The sequence below is a fragment of the Xyrauchen texanus genome, chromosome 5, assembly GCF_025860055.1.
Source record: "Xyrauchen texanus isolate HMW12.3.18 chromosome 5, RBS_HiC_50CHRs, whole genome shotgun sequence".
In the NCBI taxonomy this organism is placed as follows: domain Eukaryota; kingdom Metazoa; phylum Chordata; class Actinopteri; order Cypriniformes; family Catostomidae; genus Xyrauchen; species Xyrauchen texanus.
In genome coordinates, this window is record NC_068280.1 from 36,304,933 (window position 1) to 36,327,838 (window position 22,906).

The 22,906-nt window shown below is 42.6% G+C and overlaps 1 protein-coding gene across 2 annotated transcripts in view; it reads left to right on the forward strand.

Moving 5' to 3' along the window:
* Window positions 1–7,033: 7,033 nt before the first annotated feature.
* Window positions 7,034–22,906, forward strand: part of LOC127644011 (kelch-like protein 5) — an 83,575-nt gene continuing 67,702 nt past the window's right edge. Inside the window, exons 1-2 of one of the 2 annotated variants that reach the window (XM_052127002.1) lie at window positions 7,034–7,145; window positions 13,005–13,119. The gene's annotated coding sequence lies outside the window, so the exon portion shown is untranslated. The remainder of the gene's footprint in view (window positions 7,146–13,004; window positions 13,120–22,906) is intronic. The other variant, XM_052127003.1, reaches the window with a different exon arrangement.

The following is a 22,906-nucleotide window of genomic DNA, read 5'->3' on the forward strand; positions in this document are numbered from 1 at the left end:
TAGGAGGCTCGGGGAGAAGAGCCCTAGGAGGCTCGGGAGGCGGAGCCGTGGAAGGCTCAGGAGGCTCTGGAGGTAGAGCCGTAGGAGGCTCGAGGGGCGGAGCCCTGGAAGACTTGAGAGACTTGAGGGGTGGAGCCCGGGGAGGCTCGAGAGACTCGAGGGGCGGAGCCCTAGAAGGCTCGAGAGACTTGAGAGGCGGAGCCCTGGAAGGCTCGAGAGGCTTGAGGGGCGGAGCCTTGGGAGGCTCGAGAGGAGCCCTGGGAGGCTCGAGAGACTTGAGAGGCGGAGCTCTGGGAGGTTTGGGAGGAGGAGCCCTGGAAGATTCGAGAGACTGGAGAGGCGGAGCCCTGGGAGGCTCGGGAAGCTCGAGAGTCGGAGCTCTGGGAGGTTCGGGAGGAGGAGCCCTGGAAGGCTCGAGAGACTTGGGAGACGGAGACCTGGGAGGCTCGAGAGACTTGAGAGACGGAGCCCTGGGAGGCTCGAGAGACTCGAGAGACTGAGCTCTGGAAAGCTCGGGAGGCGGAGCTCTGGAAAGCCCGGAGGGCGGAGCTCTGGAAAGCCCGGAGGGCGGAGCTCTGGAAAGCTCGGAAGGCGGAGCTCTGGAAAGCTCGGAAGGCGGAGCTCTGGAAAGCTCGGAAGGCGGAGCTCTGGAAAGCTCTGGAGGCGGAGCTCTGGAAAGCTCTGGAGGCGGAGCTCTGGAAAGCTCTGGAGGCGGAGCTCTGGAAAGCTCGGGAATCTCGGAAGGCGGAGCTCTGGAAAGCTCAGAAGGCGGAGCTCTGGAAAGCTCGGAAGGCGGAGCTCTGGAAAGCTCGGAAGGCGGAGCTCTGGAAAGCTCAGAAGGCGGAGCTCTGGAAAGCTCAGAAGGCGGAGCTCTGGAAAGCTCGGGTACTGGCACTGGCTCTTGGACAGACACGGCTACTGGCACTGGCTCTTGGACGGTCACGGTTACTGGCGCTGGCTCTTGGACGGTCACGGCTACTGGTGCTGGCTCTTGGACGGTCATGGCTACTGGTGCTGGCTCAGGGACGGTCGAGGCTACAGGCGCTGGCTCGCTGACGTCGGAGGCTACAGGCGCTGGCTCGCTGACGTCGGAGGCTACAGGCGCTGGCTCGCTGACGTCGGAGGCTACAGGTGCTGGCTCGCTGACGTCGGAGGCTACTGGCGCTGGCTCGCTGACGTCGGGGGCTAACGGTTCGCTGGCCGGGGCAGGCGTGGGCTCTGGCTCGCTGGCCGGGGCAGGCGTGGGCTCTGGCTCGCTGGCCGGGGCAGGCGTGGGCTCTGGCTCGCAGACTGGGGCAGGCGAGGGCTCTGGCTTGCTGGCCGGGGCAGGCGTGGGCTCTGACTCGCTGGCCGTGGCAGGCGTGGGCTCTGGCTCGAAAACCGGGATCTTGAGGGGTGGTCTAGAAGGTTCTGGAGTCTCTGGGAGCAGAGCCATAGGAGGCTCTGGAGACGGAGCCATAGGAGGCTCGGGGAGTAGAGCCGTAGGAGGCGGAGCCGAGAAAGGCCTAGGAGGCGGAGCCGAGGGAGGCTCTGGAGTCTCTTGGGGCAGAGCTGTAGGAGGCTCGGAAGGCGGAGCTCTAGAAGGTTCTGGAGTCTCTGGGAGCAGAGCCATAGGAGGCTCTGGAGGCGGAGCCATAGGAGGCTCGGGGAGAAGAGCCCTAGGAGGCTCGGGAGGCGGAGCCGTGGAAGGCTCAGGAGGCTCTGGAGGTAGAGCCGTAGGAGGCTCGAGGGGCTGAGCCCTGGAAGACTTGAGAGACTTGAGGGGTGGAGCCCGGGAGGCTCGAGAGACTTGAGGGGCGGAGCCCTAGAAGGCTCGAGAGACTTGAGAGGCGGAGCCCTGGAAGGCTCGGAGAGGCTTGAGGGGCGGAGCCTTGGGAGGCTCGAGAGGAGCCCTGGGAGGCTCGAGAGACTTGAGAGGCGGAGCTCTGGGAGGTTTGGGAGGAGGAGCCCTGGAAGATTCGAGAGACTGGAGAGGCGGAGCCCTGGGAGGCTCGGGAAGCTCGAGAGTCGGAGCTCTGGGAGGTTCGGGAGGAGGAGCCCTGGAAGGCTCGAGAGACTTGGGAGACGGAGACCTGGGAGGCTCGAGAGACTTGAGAGATGGAGCCCTGGGAGGCTCGAGAGACTCGAGAGACTGAGCTCTGGAAAGCTCGGGAGGCGGAGCTCTGGAAAGCCCGGAGGGCGGAGCTCTGGAAAGCCCGGAGGGCGGAGCTCTGGAAAGCTCGGAAGGCGGAGCTCTGGAAAGCTCGGAAGGCGGAGCTCTGGAAAGCTCGGAAGGCGGAGCTCTAGGAAGCCTGGGAGGCGGAGCTCTGGAAAGCTCTGGAGGCGGAGCTCTGGAAAGCTTGGGAATCTCGGAAGGCGGAGCTCTGGAAAGCTCGGAAGGCGGAGCTCTGGAAAGCTCGGAAGGCGGAGCTCTGGAAAGCTCAGAAGGCGGAGCTCTGGAAAGCTCAGAAGGCGGAGCTCTGGAAAGCTCGGGTACTGGCACTGGCTCTTGGACAGACACGGCTACTGGCACTGGCTCTTGGACGGTCACGGTTACTGGCGCTGGCTCTTGGACGGTCATGGCTACTGGTGCTGGCTCTTGGACGGTCATGGCTACTGGTGCTGGCTCAGGGACGGTCGAGGCTACAGGCGCTGGCTCGCTGACGTCGGAGGCTACAGGTGCTGGCTCGCTGACGTCGGAGGCTACAGGCGCTGGCTCGCTGACGTCGGAGGCTACAGGCGCTGGCTCGCTGACGTCGGAGGCTACTGGCGCTGGCTCGCTGACGTCGGGGGCTAACGGTTCGCTGGCCGGGGCAGGCGTGGGCTCTGGCTCGCTGGCCGGGGCAGGCGTGGGCTCTGGCTCGCTGGCCGGGGCAGGCGTGGGCTCTGGCTCGCAGACTGGGGCAGGCGAGGGCTCTGGCTTGCTGGCCGGGGCAGGCGTGGGCTCTGACTCGCTGGCCGTGGCAGGCGTGGGCTCTGGCTCGAAAACCGGGATCTTGAGGGGTGGTTCGTCGGGCGCGAGTTTCTTTAGGACGAGACTCACGTACTCCCTCCACGTGTGGTCTCCGGGTTCTGGCGCTTCCCACCACTGGGCTGATGGTAACCCGATCCAGTAGATGGTCTTCAGGGAAGCGTCGTCGAACCCAGAGTAGATGGCGACCGTGGAGAAGAGACGCGAGTACTCGCAAACGGTCAGATCAGCCTGGGCCAGTTCGGTGAAAACCGCTGCTGGATCCATTATTGGGTCGGTCTTTCTGTCACGATGCAGGAGGAGGCAGACAATGGGTTGGATCCAAATGCAGTGTACTTTATTGTAGATCAAAGTGAGACAAAACAAACAGGAACAAAGGAAATGACCACGATGGGTAAAACGACACTAAAACCTGGAAACACGGAAAACATGAAAGGTAGAACAGGCAGGATAAACATCAGGGGGAGCACGGAGACAGGCATCCACAAACATCAAAGACCGACAGGGAATGGTGAAACAAACCGGGTTAAATACACAAACACAATGACGACTAAACGAGACACAGGTGAGACCAATGAAGAGTGCAGGCAGTGAGAGAGGCCAGGAATTGTGGAATTGTAGTTTTATACACAGACAGTGAAACACGGGGCGGACAACAAGGAAAACGTGACATGGAATTTGACGTGCTGAGTGAAACAGAAAACACGGACCGGACCACAAGGAATGTGACATGGAATGTGACAGGTGAAACGGAGAACATAGGCCAGACAACACAGGAACGTGACACTTACTTTCAGAATACTTTTACTTAAATAAATTTCCAATGAAAAAAAAAGTTTACTCCTTGCATTTTTATTTAAACTTGAAAAGTACCAATTACATCTCTGCAAATCATTTTCTTTCATTTTATTGGACTGAAGCTGCCTTTTCACTGCATCCAATTAACGACATTTCAAATTGAGTTTTACATGGCAGCTGTAAGGAGCATCCGACCATCTCCAGATATTGATTTCGCTTTTTTTTTAATTTTTTTTTTATGTTTACTGGATTTTGGATGATGTTAATTGAAAAAAGAAAACTAATTATGGCATAATTTTTGAAGAAATCCTCACTATGAAACTTTTTCACAAGTGCCTAAAACTTTTCTACACTTCTATATATATAAAACAAAAAGTTTTGAAATTAAATGTGTTCATGTCATTTATTTCTACACTTAGCTTCATATTTAAATCATATCTATGAATTTGTACTTCCTATTTGCTGAATTATTATTGTTGCTGTTAGGCAACTATTAATTATAATTATAACTATAAAACCATCAACGATAATGATAATAATATTAAAAAGAACAATAACTGAATCTAAGTAAATACAATAATCTATACAAATGTTATTGAATTTATCCATCTGCTCAATAGCAAGGTTTGGTAACAAACCTCAGAAACCAACAACATTACTATCTTTCTTCAAAGCTTTTCACAAGGGGCTGGGTGCTCTGACATCACAATTTGTGAGTGCCTTTCAAAGAGCATCATATCTGGAGGAAACAAGGCACCACTCATCACCTGGCCAATACCATACCTACAGTGAAGCATGGTGGTGGCAGCATCATGCTGTGGGGAAGTTTTTCAGTGGCAGGAACTGGGAGACTAGTCAGGATCGAGGGAAAGATGAATGCAGCAATGTACAGAGACATCCTTGATGAAAACCTGCTTTAGAGCGCTCTGGACCTCAGACTGGGGTGCATGTTCATCTTCCAACAGGACAACGACCCTAAGCACAAGTTAGTGTCAAGATAACAAAGGAGTGGCTACGGGACAACTCTGTGAATGTCCTTGAGTGGTCCAGCCAGAGCCCAGACTTGAACCCGATTGAACATCTCTGGAGAGATCTGAAAATGGCTGTGCGCCGACGCTCCCCATCCAACCTGATGGAGCTTGAGAGGTCCTGCAAAGAAGAATGGGAGAAACTGCCCTTAAATACCTGTGTGCCAAGCTTGATTAAGACTTGAGGCTGTAATTGGTGCCAAAGGTGCTTAAACAAAGTATTGAACAAAGGCTGTGAATACTTATGTACATGTGATTTTTTTTAATTATTTTTTTTTTCATTTTGTATTTGTATTAAATTTGCAAAGATTTCAAACAAACTTCTTTCACGTTGTCATTATGGGGTATTGTTTGTAGAATTTTTAGGAAAATAATGAATTTAATCAATTTTGGAATAAGGCTGTAACATAACAAAATGTTGAAAAAGTGAAGCGCTGTGAATACTTTCTGGATGCAATGTATATTACAGTTTGTATGTAATATAATTGGTATCAAACTCCATTTGAATTGAACAAAATGTGCATTTTCATAGAAATTACAAAATATTGTTTAATGGTTTTCTTGTCACACGACAACAGAATAGTTACCCGCATGTTGGTTACACCACCTAACTTTGATTTGGTGGACAAAGGTTTTTCAAATATTATAAATATTTTTGCTATTTTTCTGTTGTTGGAAATATTAATCAAATATTATTCCAAACTACTAATGCATACATTTCAAGAATGTCATTTTTAAATTAGACCTTTTAAATGTCTCTGGATGGTTACATCACAAAATTGTTCTCTTAAAGCCTTAGAAAAAAAATATGCAGAAATTTTGAACATTTTGATAATATTTTGAATAATTTAATAGATTAAATAATATACTTAAAGACTTAAATAAATTAAAATAAAAAAAGAAACAATAAAAGAGACCATCACAGCACAAACCCATTTTTAGTTTAACTACATTTAGCATAGTAGAAAGGTGCACAGTGATTATAACAGCAAAAATAGCACTGTAAGGGTTGGGAGGGTTACTTTTGAAATGTATTCCACTACAGATTACAGAATACACACTGTAAAATGTCATTTGTAACATATTTTGTTAGATTACTCAATGTCTCTAATGTATTCTAAAAATACTTTGGATTACTTCTTCAGCACTGGTAGATTTTTCACTTGTTTTGACTATAAAAACTGCCTGTACAGTAAGACAAAATACACATTAAAAATACATTCTCTGAAAAACCTAAATATCTTATGCAGTGTTGTTTCTAAAACAAGATAAATGATCTTGTTTTAAGGATTTTTAGATATATTTATAGAAATTATCATCAAAAATATGATTTTTGCCCTAATATCAAAGGTCTTAGTAAAAAAAATATGATCGTGCCTGGTAACATGTGCATGTAAAATGGTTAGAAATAGCATTTTAGCTTATAGCATAAAGCTGACAATTGACAAAATTTTTATTTCTATTTCTTCTGCTCCAAACTTACTTCAGACTTACTTCTCCGTCTGCTCGTATGAATGTAACACATCATAAGAAAGTGTTTCACCGCTGTTCAAATGCACTTTGGATCGCATAAATAATATGTATAAATTTTTTCCATCTGAAAGGACTACATTTGTAATTAAACAAATTACAATAAATGCAAAGTAATCTATTCAGTAATCAAAATACTTTATGAATGCAACTGTATTCTAAATACCAATGATTTAATTGTAACTGTAGTGGAATACAGTTACTTATATCTTGTATTTTAAATACGTATTCCCGTTAAATGTATTTCGTTACTCTCCAACCCTAAGTATACAGTATGGTGGGTGGGTGGGTTGGCTCATGACTGAACTCAGTTTGGGCAAAAAGGATAACTGCATGTGGGATAACTGTGACAAGTATTGTTTAATGCAAAAAATGTATACCCACTAGGTGGAGGTGTCTTTCACCCCCAAAAGTGTAATAAAGAATATAACATTTATTATTAACGTTATACAGTCTAAAACCAAAGACCCGAAGAGTTTTACTGCAAAAAATAAATAAGTATACAGTTTTATGGGGTCATGACACGTGCAACATTGGATGCTTTAAAATGGACATCATAAATGAATACGAATTAAACATCCTCTTCAAATAAAGTTGTAAAATTGAGATGTGGTGAGGTGGTACGTGCATAATTCCGAATGCGATTTAAAATTATTATTATTTTCATGTTGCATCAATAACTTTTCTAAAACCGAAGCCACACATTCATACTCCACGCCTTTTCCACCCAAAAGTTAATCACGGAATTATAGTCCGAGTTTAAAGAGCTCGTTTCTGTTCAACTGATAAATTAGCTATTTACACCTGCAATAAGCGATAACAGCAGATTAAACAGACAGGTAAGAGAGTTCATTTCACGCACTGTGATGCAAGTTATTTTTGGTTGATGTTGCTGTAACATGAGAAATTCATGCAGCTACATGTTCGCAGACGGTAAAAGGGAAATGAATCAGCCAATAAACGCTATAAAATTACGGTCTCACTGAGCAGGAAAGCACGCGGTTCAGACTGGCCTTCGAGCGCCGAAGGTTGTGATATAAATGAGATATTTTATAAACTAAACGTTGTTTAACCACTTGCGCGGTTATTCATTACTTTCTGTTCTGCTGTTATGGCGCAATTTAGAGAGTGTAGACTAAAGGTTTATCTGTTAAATGTCCAAAAAGGATGAAACGAAATCGTTTTGCTATGTTAAAAACGTGGGTCATTAGAAAATATATTAATTAGAAGTTGTTCATAAACTCTCGAGTCTCGCGCGGGTGTCGGAGTAAAGCTAATTTAAAACTCAACCGTGAAACTTGGATACGTGCATAGACGTCAGTGATAAAGTAAAATGCCAAGAGATTAAATGCTTTTGAGCTATTTTTAGAGTTTCATAGAAATGTTTCTTATAAAGGAAAAAAAGATTCATCTGTTGTCGGCCTACTTCAATCTAAATCCTCTGATTCATCAAGACATGGCAAGACAATCTCGTGTTATGCTTTTTCTTAATCTGTGGATTTATTGGAGACATTTTCTTGATGTTATATATGATTATAAATAGATGTTAAAGGGGCAAAACGTCACAGGGGGTTCTGGCAATAAGAAGTCATGGGTATATTTATTGTCATTGACATTAAAATGTGTGGGCACCATGGCTGGGTTTGGGGTGGGGGCATTTTCCTTGTGCACCTCAGAAACTTCCTACGCCTCCACTATGGTCGAATGGCAAAACGAGAAATCCTATTGCCCACACTAAAGGCTAAAAAAGTCTCAGAAAAATCTCATCCTATTACCAGGCCTGGTGGGCAAGGGCATACAGTAGATGTTGCATTTCACTGAGACCAATAAATGGATTGGAGTTGGAGATGGGAGAGAGAAAAGTGATGCATACAATCCATGACAGATACACACACTTAAGCCCATGTTTCCAGAGCCTTGTTCTTGTATTTTTAATTAGTGTCTGACTATGACCCAGCACTAAATATAGAACAGAGAAGCAAATGAAAGTAGAACTATGCAGCATGTCCTTGCATTTATTTTTTTTATTTTTTTACCACCTCTCATTTAATCAGTGAGGTTTCTCGTCTTATCTCGTACAATCCAAACTGTAAAATGCCATACAAACAAAACAAATACACACACATAACAGGGATGTAATCACCACAGATATGGTCCATCCCATTTTTTTTAATTAGTGGTTGACTGACATGAGGTTTTTGTTAAGAAATGTAATAATCTTGAATATGTGGTGACAACCTTGACACACACACACAACAATGTTCGATACTTAATTAAGACTCCATGTCAGTGGTCTAGAAAAGGCTGTTTAATTATTACGTTGGGTCCCCACTCATGGGTGCCACCATGTTGAGATCACATGACCAGCTGAATATTACTGTACCAAAGACAGTTTAGTTGAAACAGATCACTTGTATTTAAATGAATGAGAGAAATTGGTAAGTCCAATATGGCAGGTGTAGAAAAGGACATCCCACCTTTCAGGTAAAAGAGCCTTTCAGTCAGTGTGAGAGTGCACATACACATTAGTTGGACTAGCCTGAAAACTATAGGCCTAGTTTTTAACATGATCTGAGCTAAAGCAGCACAATTTATTAAAATATGCTATTTGATTGGAATCTTGATCAGCCGTTTTGGAGATATTGATCTTTCATGTACTAGTACTAGTATAAATGCTCTGATACCAAAAACCAATACCATCTGAAGTTTGAATGTCATTGCTTAAACATTCAGCGCACAAATAAAATCACATTATGATCTAGTGTGATTATTAAACCGCAAAGGCTGCGGTTTGTATATGCTTCTCAGTTAAATATAAATAGATCTTGTTTTAAGAATGTTTGAATAAAATGTGAAGCCAGCTGCTCATACCAAGGAGCTCTAAGGGTGCTTTCACACTAGCACTTTTGGTGTGCACCTAGGGTCGAATGACGTCAAAGTTTGGTTCATTTGGATAATGTGAATGCTGTTTTCCGAATTTGGGTGCGCATCCGCGAACCTCACCCGAGTCCACTTGAAAAGGTGGTCTGAGGTACGGTTCATGTGAACTTCAGTATGGTTTGCTGCTGATATGAACACAATCTTACCAAATCACTTAAGTGAACCGCTTGTGATGACATTAATTTGTGTCTTTGCAGGCTCCCGATCGCAATTATTATGGCATAATGCATTTCTCCTACCTGCTTGTGTCCAAATACACTGCCTTCAGAGAGCAGTTCACATTCTTCACATCTCTTTCAACGCACACGTGAGCTCGTGGCAGACAAACTCTAATATTCATCAAATCATTGCACATTAAGTGCATCTGCGGGAGACAAACACGTGCTGTGCATGGCAATTTTTCGTGGTAAATCCAAAGAGTCAAACTTTAATACTTCACTTAACACAGTGACGTCTTCTCAAGTTTTTACTTAGATACAGTGGTAAACAGATGCTGCTTGTTCTCACGTTGATGACGTGATTGGACCATGGTTTGGACCCAAAAATATGATGTGAACAGGGACCAGCGGGGGAGGGGGGAGGAAACAAACTTGGGTCAAGCAATCGAACAAGCAATCGAACCAAGTGTGAAAGCACCCTAAAACACCATGATGAGCATCGTGCAGTCTGTTTGTAGCAGATGACAGCGACAGAGCACTTATTCACTCTGAAGCATGCAGCACATACAGACTACATATTATTTTAATGATAGCATACTTTTGTGTTTTAATAATCACACTGGGTCACATAGCAACCTGCTTTTCTGGATAGAAGCTATTGTCAAAAACACACTGAAACAGAAAGGGCTCCACTCCAAGATAAAAGCTTCCACCAAAATAAAATGGAAAGAAGTTCGACAGAAATATATCACGACTATATACTGTATTGTTAGGCCATGTTATATTCACTGTTATACTACAACAACAACTACTACTACTGCTACTACTACTACTAATTAAAAACAAATCTATAATAATTATCTAATAACATATTTAATAGCTTACCTCTGTGATGCTCTGATTAACATTATAACTCAAAAATAACTCCAATGTTGTGTTTGGGATTGTGCTGTGAGATCCGGCATAAAAGCTCTTCATATGATATCAGAACCAAAAAATTCCTCTCCAGTCCAAAAAGACAAAAAAAAATAGTTCTTCAGCTATGAACATCTGAAATTTCCTGAACTCAGACAGTTGAAGGTCACAGTTACACGTCAACAGTGCCTATTCAGTGTTGACAAACTTGACCCACCCAGTCATAATGAGGTTATAGAAGTAGGAAAGATACTATTATTCTTGAACACCCAATTTTTTTTAATATCATTAAAAAAATTACCTTAAATTGTCCATTCTCTGAACTCCTCAGAATGTGTTGATTTCTCTCTCTTTCTCTCTTTGAAAAGAGACATTAATAAGTCATAGTAGATGAATTATGGATTGAAGTGAATTCAGCCTTGGAAGTTCTGTCCAAAAATGGACAGCTGGATTATTACATAATGGCATCATGTCTTTGTATGGAAAACTTCTGAAACATTTAAAGTCTATATTATTTTGGATCATGGAATAAAATTGTATATGGTTGTGATCTTATGACTGAAATGACTATCTCAATATATTATATGAAATAGTAATTGTTTGGGCCAGGCTCATGATTGGGTAGGTCAGGCCCACCCTGGCCCTCCTGTGGAGCTGGGCATGGCGAAATGTGGCAGGGCCTGCTCATAACTCAAACTACCAGTCCCAGCTCACCCAGCTTACTGCTGATCCATTCCCCCAGTATGACTTTTGCTAACACTGGACAGATGTGCAGCTATTATGGTTCATGTTTTCCTCCATGACACCTCGTGACTAATCTGTCCCAACAGGCTCCGCTCTGTGGTGTGTTACATACAAAATGGTACCTAACAGCCTATTTCAGTGCTTGTTGTTCAAACATAGCATTTATGGCAATATTTTGCATAACTAAGGCATTATACACTCAAGTTCACCTGCTCCTAGATAATCAATCTTAGTATTTGAAAGATTGTATGCATTTTTACCACAGGCAGACACCATTTGTCTGAGTGGATTTATTCAGTAGGTCACTGCAGTAGTGGATGTATTCCGTCCTCTGGATTCATATTAATTCTCTCTCTCTCTCTCTCTCTCTCTCTCTCTCTCTCTCTATAATCAATTCAGTGAGCTTAAAGGTGACCTTTGTGAAGGAATGTTGGTGTGTTGCCCCTTCTACATTTGTTCAGTCATCAAAAACTAAAGCCGGGTCAATATGGCAGAGAATAGTTCAATATACCCTCATTTTACAGCACAGACTGTATATTACAAAGGACTACCAGAGATTGTGTCTCTTCCTTCATCAAATATGTTTTGGATTTCATCCATATAATGTTCATGTCTGGATACAGAGCCATTATTTTTGCTGGAACTAACAAATAATCTCAGAGATGTTGCCTGGCAGTTAATGCATGCTCTTACACATTTGTGACATTTCCTGATACTGTTACCCCCAGTTTCTTGTAGTCTATTATTTTTTGTCTTCTTTCCACTATTTATATCAATAAAAAGGTGGCAAAAAATCTTCAGACTAGTGGGTAGTTGATGTGCTCAAACATATTGTATGGTGACCCGAATTTGAGTCCTGCTCTGGTCATTTCCTGATCCTGACGGACAACAATCTCTAGAGTTCACTCCGAATGGTGCCAAAAGAGGGAGGTCAACGGAGAATGGCCAGACTGGTTCGAGGGGACAGAAAAGGCTATGGTAACTCAAATAACCACTCTGTAGTATTGTGGTGAGCAGAGTAGCATCTCAGAATGCACAACAAGTTGAACCTTGAGGTGCTTTGGCTACAACAGCAGAAGACCACGTCGGGCACTTTATTAGAACCATAGTGTTTCTAATAAAGTGTTAATTTTCCAAGACCACATACAATATACTATATAATATTTTTAGAGTTTTGCTCATATATATCTTATCTTTCACATAAGTGCTTACAGAGTAGAGTAATTGTAGTATTATGGATAATTTTATTGTGGTTTGGATGTTAATTTGCTAATTGGCATGTCTCAGCGGATTGTGGACTGAAACGCAGATAAGGGACAGATGATACAAGGTGGCAGGGGGCTGTCTTCACACACCAGCCCCTGTCAGCGCAGATGGAGACTGAATGGCAGACTCGAAGAGGAAAGGGATTTTCTTGGCATTGAAATCCTTCTTTTCTTGCCAGAGCTCTCTCTGTGCTAGTTGTAAAGGTCCAGGGGCGGAAAATTGGCTTCTCAGGCACACAGATGGTCTAAGGCTCAGTCTGTCCACACACAAACAGAAAGTTAGTGGTACACCGTTGAAGTTCTGCCCCTCCTTTCTCTCTCCCACTCGCCTTTTTTGCAGATCATTCTGCCAATAAATGTTTGTCAGCTAATCTTTTCATTGGAAAGGAATGACAGAAGTGTGTGTCAAAATGTACCTCTTACTCATTTAGGCCAACCACACAACACAGAATTTTGACCTCCGAGTAAATGTATGTTTGAACAGGTGCAGAAACTGTCACTATTTTAGCTGAATGTGAACATATGGAGAATGAACAGTGCATGAATATGCAAAGGGTGAGCTTGTTAAGGCCTTTTCTGAGACTTTAGATGACACTGTGACAGTATGTTGCAAGTTTTTTTTCTTGTACTAGGACTACTTTTAAATATTTTTTCTTTCTTCCTCTTTTCCCTGTAGAGAGACGTGTAAGGTCCCAATTAAGCTGTCTTCATCCAACCATTCCTCCATCAATCCATCCTGAGCATTGACAACATATACATGCTGTCTTCCTGTATTGGAGACACACTAGCAGGTACATTAAAAGACATGCATACAGCAGAAGAGAATAGCTCTAAAACCTAGTGAGCAACTCTGCACCTCACAGAAATTGCGCTCTGCAAGGGATCAGAAACAGTATAGGATGACGGGTCACTGGTGTAATGAATGGGATAAGTTGTAATGCTAAACACACTGTTTGTAGGAATGGAAGTCCCATCTTACAGGCATAAGACCCAATCACCTAATTGATAGCGACATCGCCTGCTATTGCTAATGCTTTGATTTTCTCAAAAAACATCAAAATTCTCAGTGCACACAAGTATTGTGTAAAGTAATATTTTTTATTACACTGAACTATTTGTATCTTTTTTTAAAGCATTGAATGAAATTTACGTTTATTTATAATCAACATATTTCTCAGATTTTGCCTTAAAAGGATGGAAGGCAGAATAACATTCTATGTGTTGGGTGCACACATATGATGCCTTTAACTGCTGCCTCATTAGGCAGCTCACTAGGTTTTTAAACAAATATCTGGAATTCAGTATTCTGCAGTTTGAAAGACCGATGGAAAAAGAGAGAGCGAGCAACAGAGAGGTGAACTAATGGAAAATAATAGAGAAAGTAGTTTGGAGACATTGAGGAATGGAAATTAAAAGGGCAGAGAAATTTGACTGCTAAGTCAGCACTTACCTTTCTCTCTCTCTCTCACTCTCTCACTCTCTCAATCTTACACACACACACACAAGTTTGTCAATTGTGCGGTAGTGACGCTGATGCATCAGTGTGTATGCAGGTCAGACCCCAGGTGTACCGGTTCTCTTTCTCTCTCTCTTTTTATACGGTTTTGTGCATGTGTGTTTCCTTCATGGCCAGTAGAATAGGGGAAACCTGAATAATATGTTTATTTTCAGTAATTCAGGATTTATCGCCACTTTGAATGAAAGTAAACTGTGCAAAGATTTCCTGACCTTAAACGTTTATTTTTGGTGTATGAATGTGTATGTGTGCATGTCCAATTCTGCTCCTTTTTGTACAATATATCAATACCATAAAACATAATCAATTAAATCTTTGTTTCTTATCAAATACAAATCTGTCTCCTAGGAAACATATATGCCTAGCAAACTCACAAATACACTCACACACACACACTTTTACACCTTTTTAAACCTTACAAAAAACTGTGATGTATCGGATGATAAAATGTTACTTTAAATGTTACTTTAACTTTTAAAAAACATGATATTACCACGATGCCATGCCTGAATGATCATATTCCTTGTACCATAATATTTAGGGTAGTCCAAGTTAGAATAACTCTGATTCCAGGAATACCATACGATTACCATGGTAGATCGTCCTATCGTCAGCCTGTGAGGTCGCCAATACGCCAATACACAATATTATCATGCGGGGGTGGGGGCAATCATTTGCTTATTTGCTCATTTATCGTTGTCCATCATTTTGCGAAAAAAGATAAAGAAATGTCCCGTCACCTATTTGGCAATATTTCGGTTTTAAACCAGACGCAAATGGTGAGCCTGTGGATATCACACAGGCTATTTGCAAACTTTGCATGAGAGTTGTGCCGGTGAAGGAGTCCCAACCCTATCTGTACATTTGCGTGCCCACCACCATGCTGATGCTGCTAAGCTAGCACCAAGAAAAGCTGTGGTCAGCAAAGATCGAAGTCAGCCATCTATCATCTGAGCTTTTGCAAAAAGCACTAAGTACAAATGAAACAGTGAAATGTGGGCCCAGTGCACAGCAGCTGTCTCCAATTATATCGCAAAGGAGATGGTCTCCTATCATACAGTTGAGTTTTAGAGATCTATGTAAAGGGATCAATGGAAAGGAGGTGGCGAGAACCGGCTTTTCAATATAAATAATAGTTTTAATGATAAACTTAAAAGACAACATAAACACACACGATGGACATGTCAGTGAACGATCTCTCTCTCCCGCACGATCCCCTGCAGTCGACCTTTATACCTCAGAGGCTTGATTAGCCTAATACGGGACTGGGTGTGTAGGATCACGACCTGGCCACGCCCTCTGCCCTGCCACATTCCTCCCTCGTTCTCTCAGGCTGGGGAGCCCCCGGCCTGACATACACCCCCTCCCCCCCCTTTCCCTAGGGGAGGGCGCGTCTTCTGCGCTGTCTGCTGGCAGGTCATCCCCATCTACCTGGACGAGGGAGGGGACAAGGGGAGGGAAACAGAAATAATTAAAATGGGGGGGTACTTCCTGTAACAGTGTAGTACCCCCCCAAAAACTGTACAATTTAAAAGAGGGAAAAGGCCAATGCAGAGCGACAGTGAGAAAAAAAACTCTTGCCAGTTCTCCGACACGCCGCAGCTTGTTCCTCGGCCACTCCTCCACCCTCTATCGGACGACAGCTGCACCTCTCCGGGCGGATCAGAGGCAGTCCTCCAGCCCCTGGCGGATGAAACGCCCCGCCACGTTCTCTGGGAACAGAAGGGGTCTCCCTCGCCCCTGGCAGCGGTTCTCCAGCTCCAGGTGGTCGCCAGTGAGCCCCTCCATGCTCGCGGTCGGCGGTCTTAAACCCCGGTGCGTTTCAGCAGCCAGTAGGCTACTCCTGCGCCCCTGGCAGCGGCCCTGACCGCTCCATGCGGTCGGTTAGGAGCCCCTTCTCCCCTCGCGGTCGGCGGCCATCGTCCTCTTTCAGGCGGCTGGGCTCCTCGTCCCCTTGCAGATGGCCGCGGCTGCTCCGTTGGGGTGGACAGTAGTGGCGAGAACTCTTACTACGGTGTATCCCTCCTACTTCCCGGGTTTCCGGCACCAGTGTAAAGGGATCAATAGAAAGGAGGAGGCGAGAACCGGCTTTTCAATATAAATAATAGTTTTAATGATAAACTTAAAAGACAACAAAAACACACACATGACGGACATGTCCATTAACGATCTCTCTCTCCTGTACGATCCCCTGCAGTCGACCTTTATACCTCAGAGGGACCGGGTGTGTAGGATCATGACTCTGCCCCACCCTCCGCCCTGCCACAATCTACTTCAAACCTTTGACAAACAGTACAAGCTGCCGGGGCGCAAGTACTTCACCAACACTAAATCTGTACAATAACACTTTATCTGTACAATAAAACGAGGGAACTGAAGATTTGAATACGGCTGACTTTGTCGCTTTGACCACAGATGTTGTCAAACATAAACATGACCCCCTACATGTCTGTGATATTTCGGAGGATTGGAAACTGGAGGCAAAATGTCTCAACGACATTCATCTCGGAGAAACACACTGCAGAGGTATGGATTATATAATGTTTAATCGTATAATAATAACAGCAACTTGTTTTTGCAGTGTTATTATTAGTAGTATCATTAAAATGTTATGTTAATGTATGCTATGCAAAGAAAACAAAATGCAGACGAATGACGATGCCGTTTTCGCCATGGCTCAAGCAAAAACTGTATAAGAATGATGTGTCTCTTTTATAACAAGCACTCTTGACATAATTTGTGAATATAGGTCTATCACCTTGCAATTTAATTATGATGTGGGATGTAGTTTTGTAGTCTGTTTTTAAAACATTTTTATTGTTTCATTTTTATAATCCTCAGACGCACGCGTGTGTCGGTGTTGCAAGTGTCGGATATATGCGGTGATGTCAATGTGAAAATAGGGCAGGGCAAATTAATTGTAATATTAATTTGATGATAATAATGATAGCCTAATAATAATAATAATAATAATAGGCATCAGCTATTGGCGATATCTCTGACTATCTTCGATCCCTGATATCATCGTCTATCGGCACAACCCTAGTACATGTCCAAAAATACATGATATTACCATGATGCCATGTCTGAATTACCATATTCCTTGTAACATGGTATTAATTCCAATGTAGAATACTATGGATACCAAGAATTTAATAGTATTACTGTGGCACATGTCCAAAAGACATGATATTTCCTTGATTCCATGTGTAAATTACCATATTCCCTGAACTATCTATTCAATTCAACTTTATTGTCCCTCAAGGGGAAATTAGTTTAACAGCAAAGGTGTAAACAACCTTTTTTCCATAATTTTGTATTTGTATTTTATTTGTTTAGTTTTTTATTTGTACGTTTCCCTATACACATTGTTCCAAAGCAGCTTATACCGAAAATCAGCTGTAATGTCTGTAACGTCTCAAAAACATGAATAATCTACACTCCTGGAAACATTAACAAACAACTTGATAAATTCAATGATGTTTCTGTAACTTGGTATTATTTTATAAAATTTTTTACTTTGGTATTAAATTTAATTATTTAAAATTTCAACTCAGTCCTGCGGTCCACATAGTTGGACATCAATATTTAGGAAATTTATTTTTCAAGTTTATTAGGTGCTACAAGTTACAAATCAAAAAGGTAAATACACATAGCAGCCACGCTCCGGTGCACTAACCCTAAGGAGATTAACCCTAAGGAGGTTAAATAAGGTAACTTAGATGCTGCATCCGAAGCTGATGCTAAGGGAGCTATATTCAATCATGCCATAGAGCTGATGTGCAATGTCTACTAGCCATTACAGGGTAGTCAAAAGCTTTGCTAGAGCCACTCCTTCATATTGAAAAATAGGAAGGGATATGGGAATAATAAACCAATGTCTCGATGTCAAGACAGCACAGTCCCCTAAGAGAATATGCATAAGCTTTCTGCCTCTAGTGGCTCAAATGGGCAACCAGTAAGCTTGTTTTACACCAGCGCTATGTCCCAGACTGGGATGGTAGCTGGCGAAAAAAGACTCATAACCATCTCATACAACACAGAATTCTGCTGGCCAGAGGGTGTTGCTTATAGTCAAGCCCTTAGAGGTCATGAGGGGATGCTATGGCAGCGACATATACTTTGAGCTTGAATAGAGAAAGTCTTGCATCCTAAAAGATGGTATCGCCTGCACAGGGCAATGCTTTAGGTCCTCATCCTTAGATGCCACTTGAAGCCATACAATCACTTTGTTGAAGGGGCCCTGGACTGCAGTATGGTCCAACCGCGACAAACCTGTTTTGTCAGACAAGGCCAGGCATACAGTCTCCACAGCTCTGGCTAAGGATTCCATATCATGCCTCAAGTTTGCGAGAGCAGACCTGAACTCAAAGGAAGGAAAATCTGCCTGTTCACGCCTTTCCGAAAAAACTTGGTTCATCTCAGTTGCTAGCATGGCTTAATAGTGATGTGTCACTATGAGGTGAAGGTGACTGTGTTGCCAAGCATGATGAGGGACCCTCAGGCTTGGTCAGCACTTGAAAGGTGTCGTCTGTAGCAAACCTAACTGGGCGACAGCGGCTGCAGCAGCCATCAAGCCAGTGCTCGCTGGCACTGACACAACAGAAGGGTTCTCTCTGGGCTTGAACCTTGTCAATTGTAGGAGAATGGACAGAATGCATTCGTCAGACCGGTGCCAACATGGTCACTCCTAAGAAGGAAACTTATTGACTGGGCACTGACACGCTGACTGTCCAGTTGTCCTTGAGGCCCCTATGTTAATTACTTTATAATGATATGACAATGTGTACTGTAGTGTACTGTATACATACCTTTTCATTGTTGATGTTTTAAATCCGCATCTGAAGTGTTCCTCTCCATGCAGAGTGTAGTCTCAAAAATGTGTCAAAACAAACACCACAAGGCATCAGTGAAGTGAAGTTTTATTTCGCCTCTAGATGCCGCTCTCATAGTGTATAATGACAGCGGACCCTTCCCAGCTGCTGGACAAACTGTGGATTTTTGCCAATAAACGGTAGTTCCAGAAATCTGTTATCGGTTCAGATTAATCACCAAAACTGATATATCAGTCAACCTTTAGTTTCCGGAGGTGGTCTGCCAGCCAGATGTGTCCAGTCTCTTAACCTTGAGCCTGCAGTGGAATATTTCAGGAGGGACTTCTTACTTTTTATCTATAAATCCATGCCTCCATCATTTCCGTTCATCTCCTCTGACATCTAAACCCTGATGGCTTGCCCCCGTTTTACCTCTATCTGCATCCAATTCCTGCACTGCTTCCTGTTCAGCCTAAGACAGAGAAAGAGAAATTAGTGGATAGACATATGAGAATCAGTAAAAGTAAGGATGAGCAGAGGATGAAAATGTCATTGGTATGTGCAAAATGAGCCTGGTGATATTTTGGCTAATTAGTTTAGAGGGATTGAATTTTGTGTGTGTTTGTGTGTGTTTGGGTCTGGATTTGTATAATAATTTCAGCTAGTGACAGAAGAGAAAACAGGAATGCACCAGAGCAGGAAGAATGCTTTTTGGAAACAGACACACTCTGAACAGTAAGATGTTTGTGGGGCTTTTTGAAATGCAGAATGTGTGCACAACAGCACACATAATCGTCATGCTGCATGTATGAAGTTGTGACAATAAAAATCCATTATTTAGGGGAAATGCGTGATGTAAGATGTGTGTGTGTGTGTGTGTGTGGTTTAATTCTCTTCTTGCAAATGCATTTCCTCCCATGGCTGATGCAGGCATGAATCAAATCAATGAGACATCTAACCTCTCAGCCCAATTCCGCTTTGGGTTTCAAGGATGAGATTGCATGGTATGTCAGATTGTAAGTAGGTGTTATTTGTGTATGTGTGTCCTAGTAAATTTGTTTAAATGATGGATATCAGCAACTTGAAATGGAGAAATCTGTTTCATAGCATTACCTGGTGAGGGAACTCAAATTACAGCTCCAGCTTTCACTCAGTAAAATGAATGTATGTGTGTGATAAAAGACCAGAAATAGAGTTTTATTTTAAAGAATGTTCATGTTGTTATTGTCATTTTAGGAGCATGACAGCCTATGCTTGCTGTATGGTTTTGTTGTATGGAAAACTTTGAAAGAGTTTGGAACAACATGAGGGTCAGTAACCGCTGGCGGAATTTTCATTTTTGGGTGACCTATTACTTAAGCAATTTTTATGGATTTATAGTGTTGTTTATATATCAACATAATTAGACTGGAACTTTAGAGGTGCTCAATGTGACTTTGAGACATTAAATGTTGTTAAACCTAGGGGACATTAATACAACACAAGACAGAAAAAGGAAAGACAAGGAAAAGGAGTGTAATCTTTCTTTTGTTTTCTTGTAGTTTCTTTTAGAGTAGATTTACCTTCTTATTTTTTTGCCTTGCAGCTGTAGAATAAGGTTTGTCCCTTACCTGTGTATGTGTGTTTAGAGATCGGCCCATCTTACTTAACGCCTTATCACTTTTGCCAATCATTTTTTAAATTGAGGGCTTAACAATAAGGATGGGTTTTGTGCCAGATGGCTGAACTGTCGCTTGCCATATTGGGCCATTGCTGTGTTGACAATGTCATTTTATTCTATTTAATTTTACGATTTTTTTTATAAAGAAACATTTGATCAAAACAAAAATTTATTTCTGAAACATCAAAAAAAATTGTGCTTTCTCAGTCAAATCCCACAATCACTTTAAGGAGCCATGTTGAATGTGCCTCTGGGTTAGGTTTTGAGTGACAGCTGTTTTACATAGCTCTGTGCAAGTGTGGAAGAAAAAAGTAGGGAGGGGACACGTATACATTTCATCAGCCTCTCGTCACAAGTATTACATGTTTAAATGCTTAGTTAAATGCCACAAATACACTCATATTAGACTCCATTTGAAAGCTTAAAGGAATAGTTCACCCACAAATGACAATTTTGTCATAATCTACTCAACCTCATGTCGTTCCAAACCTGTATGATTTTCTTTCCTTTGCAGAACATAGAAGGAGATGTTTTAATGAATATCATGTTCCGTCTGTTCAATATAATGGCAGTGATTGTGTCTCATTCTTATATAGTTAAGGTGACAATTCTTAGCTGGTGCCCTGAGGATGGAGGGAGGGGCCATTTGACACATCAGAATCAGAATTGACTTTATTGCCAAATAAGATTTCACATGCAAGGAATTTGCCTTGGTGTTTGATGCGTATAATAACAATAATCAATAAACATAGTATGATAAATAATAAACTATATTTAAGACACAATATATAAAGAAAAAGTAAACACAGATGTGGAAACTATGTTAATGTAACATGTAGTGTCTATGGAGGTGGGATAAGGCACAGTGTCATGTGGGTCCTAGGCCTTGTTTATGAGGCCAGCAGCAGATGCGAAGAAACCGTTTCTGTGGCATGAGGTTTTGGTCCTTATGGACCGTAGCCTCCTGCCGGAGGGGAGTGTCTCAAAGAGATTGTGTCCTGGGTGAGAGGGATCGGCCACAATCTTTTCTGCATGCCTCAGGGTCCTGGAGGCATACAGGTCCTGGAGAGATGGCAGATTGCAGCCAATCACCTTCTCAGCTGAACGAATGACACGCTCCAGTATGCTTTTGTCCTTGGCAATGGCAGCAGCGTACCAGATGGTGATGGAGGAGGTGAGGATGGACTGGCCCATTTGATGAATTGTGATGTGTAGAAGTGCACCATCATTGTCTTTGGCAGGCTGAACTTCTTCAGCTGCCGCAGAAAGTACATCATCTGCTGTGCTTTTTTAATTCGAGAGCTGATGTTCAGCTCCCACTTGAGGTCCTGGGAGATGATGATTCCCAGGAAGCGGAAGGACTCCACAGTGTCAACTGGAGAGTTACACAGGATGATGGGGGTTGGTGGGCCTAGGTTCTTCCTGAAATCTACGACCATCTCCACTGTCTTCACTGCATTGAGCTCCAAGTTGTTCTGGCACACACACAAACACACCTTAAGTGATGTGAGATCGAAAATCATACTTTGGTGTCTTGTGTGAGGCCCAGTTAATTTGTTTTGGTGTCCATTGTGGTTATCTCTGCATGTAAATTTAAATGTGTTTCATTAAACATCTACGCTAGAAATAGGCCTTATGTAATGTGTTAGTGCTGTTTTCCATTTTACAAATATATTTATTTTCCTCTCCGTCACTACCTCACCATTTCAACCTTTCTTTGCATTCTTTCTCAAAGGCCAGAAACATACTTTACACAAATATGTAAACGCAGACCTGAGAGCTTGAAAATACATTGCTAACGTGTGGTCCAATTAAACATACTAATGCGCATTTTTGTATACTGTTTAGAGTTACCTTCAAAAGTAAATTGCATAAAACCAGATGAGTTATAATTCTAGTAAGGTTCTTTAACTCTTCAAGCTTGGATTGAAAACAATTATTATCTTAAGCTGAAAAAAGAAATATTATAAAAATATTAACAACCACAGTCTTGACCAACACAAAATAGGTATTGTTTTAAAGCTTAGAAGCTGTACTTGGCAATGCATTTAGGTATTATAACAAAAACTAAACAAGTGCTTTGAAATTTGCAGAGAAATCAGAAGTGTTCGGTTTTGATAATTTATTAATAATATTCACTGTACATATATTGTAATCTGTAAAAACCTCACACTAAACTTAAAATATTATCCCATTACTTAGAGGAGGAGATTCCCATTAAAATTAGCCCACATAAAACGTAATCGGATGCATAGATCATTAGATAATCCACACGAAGCACAATATGCAAAAAGCACATAATGTGCTATCTGACTAAAAACGTATTAGCTTTCCTGGATCAGATTACTTCATCGGAAATTATGAAGTATATTGTCTAGCATCATGGAATGCTAAACCAATAGTATTAGGATTTGGATTGCTGCAATCAGAGGTGGAGGTCATCCAAATATGGGGAGAGAGGATATATGCTCTAACTTCTGATGGCTTTGTCATATTAACACAAACTTTTACTCAGCTACAGGTGACATGATTGGGTACAAAACAAAGGCAGTCTTTTGAACCTAACTTATTTGCACCCATGACCAATG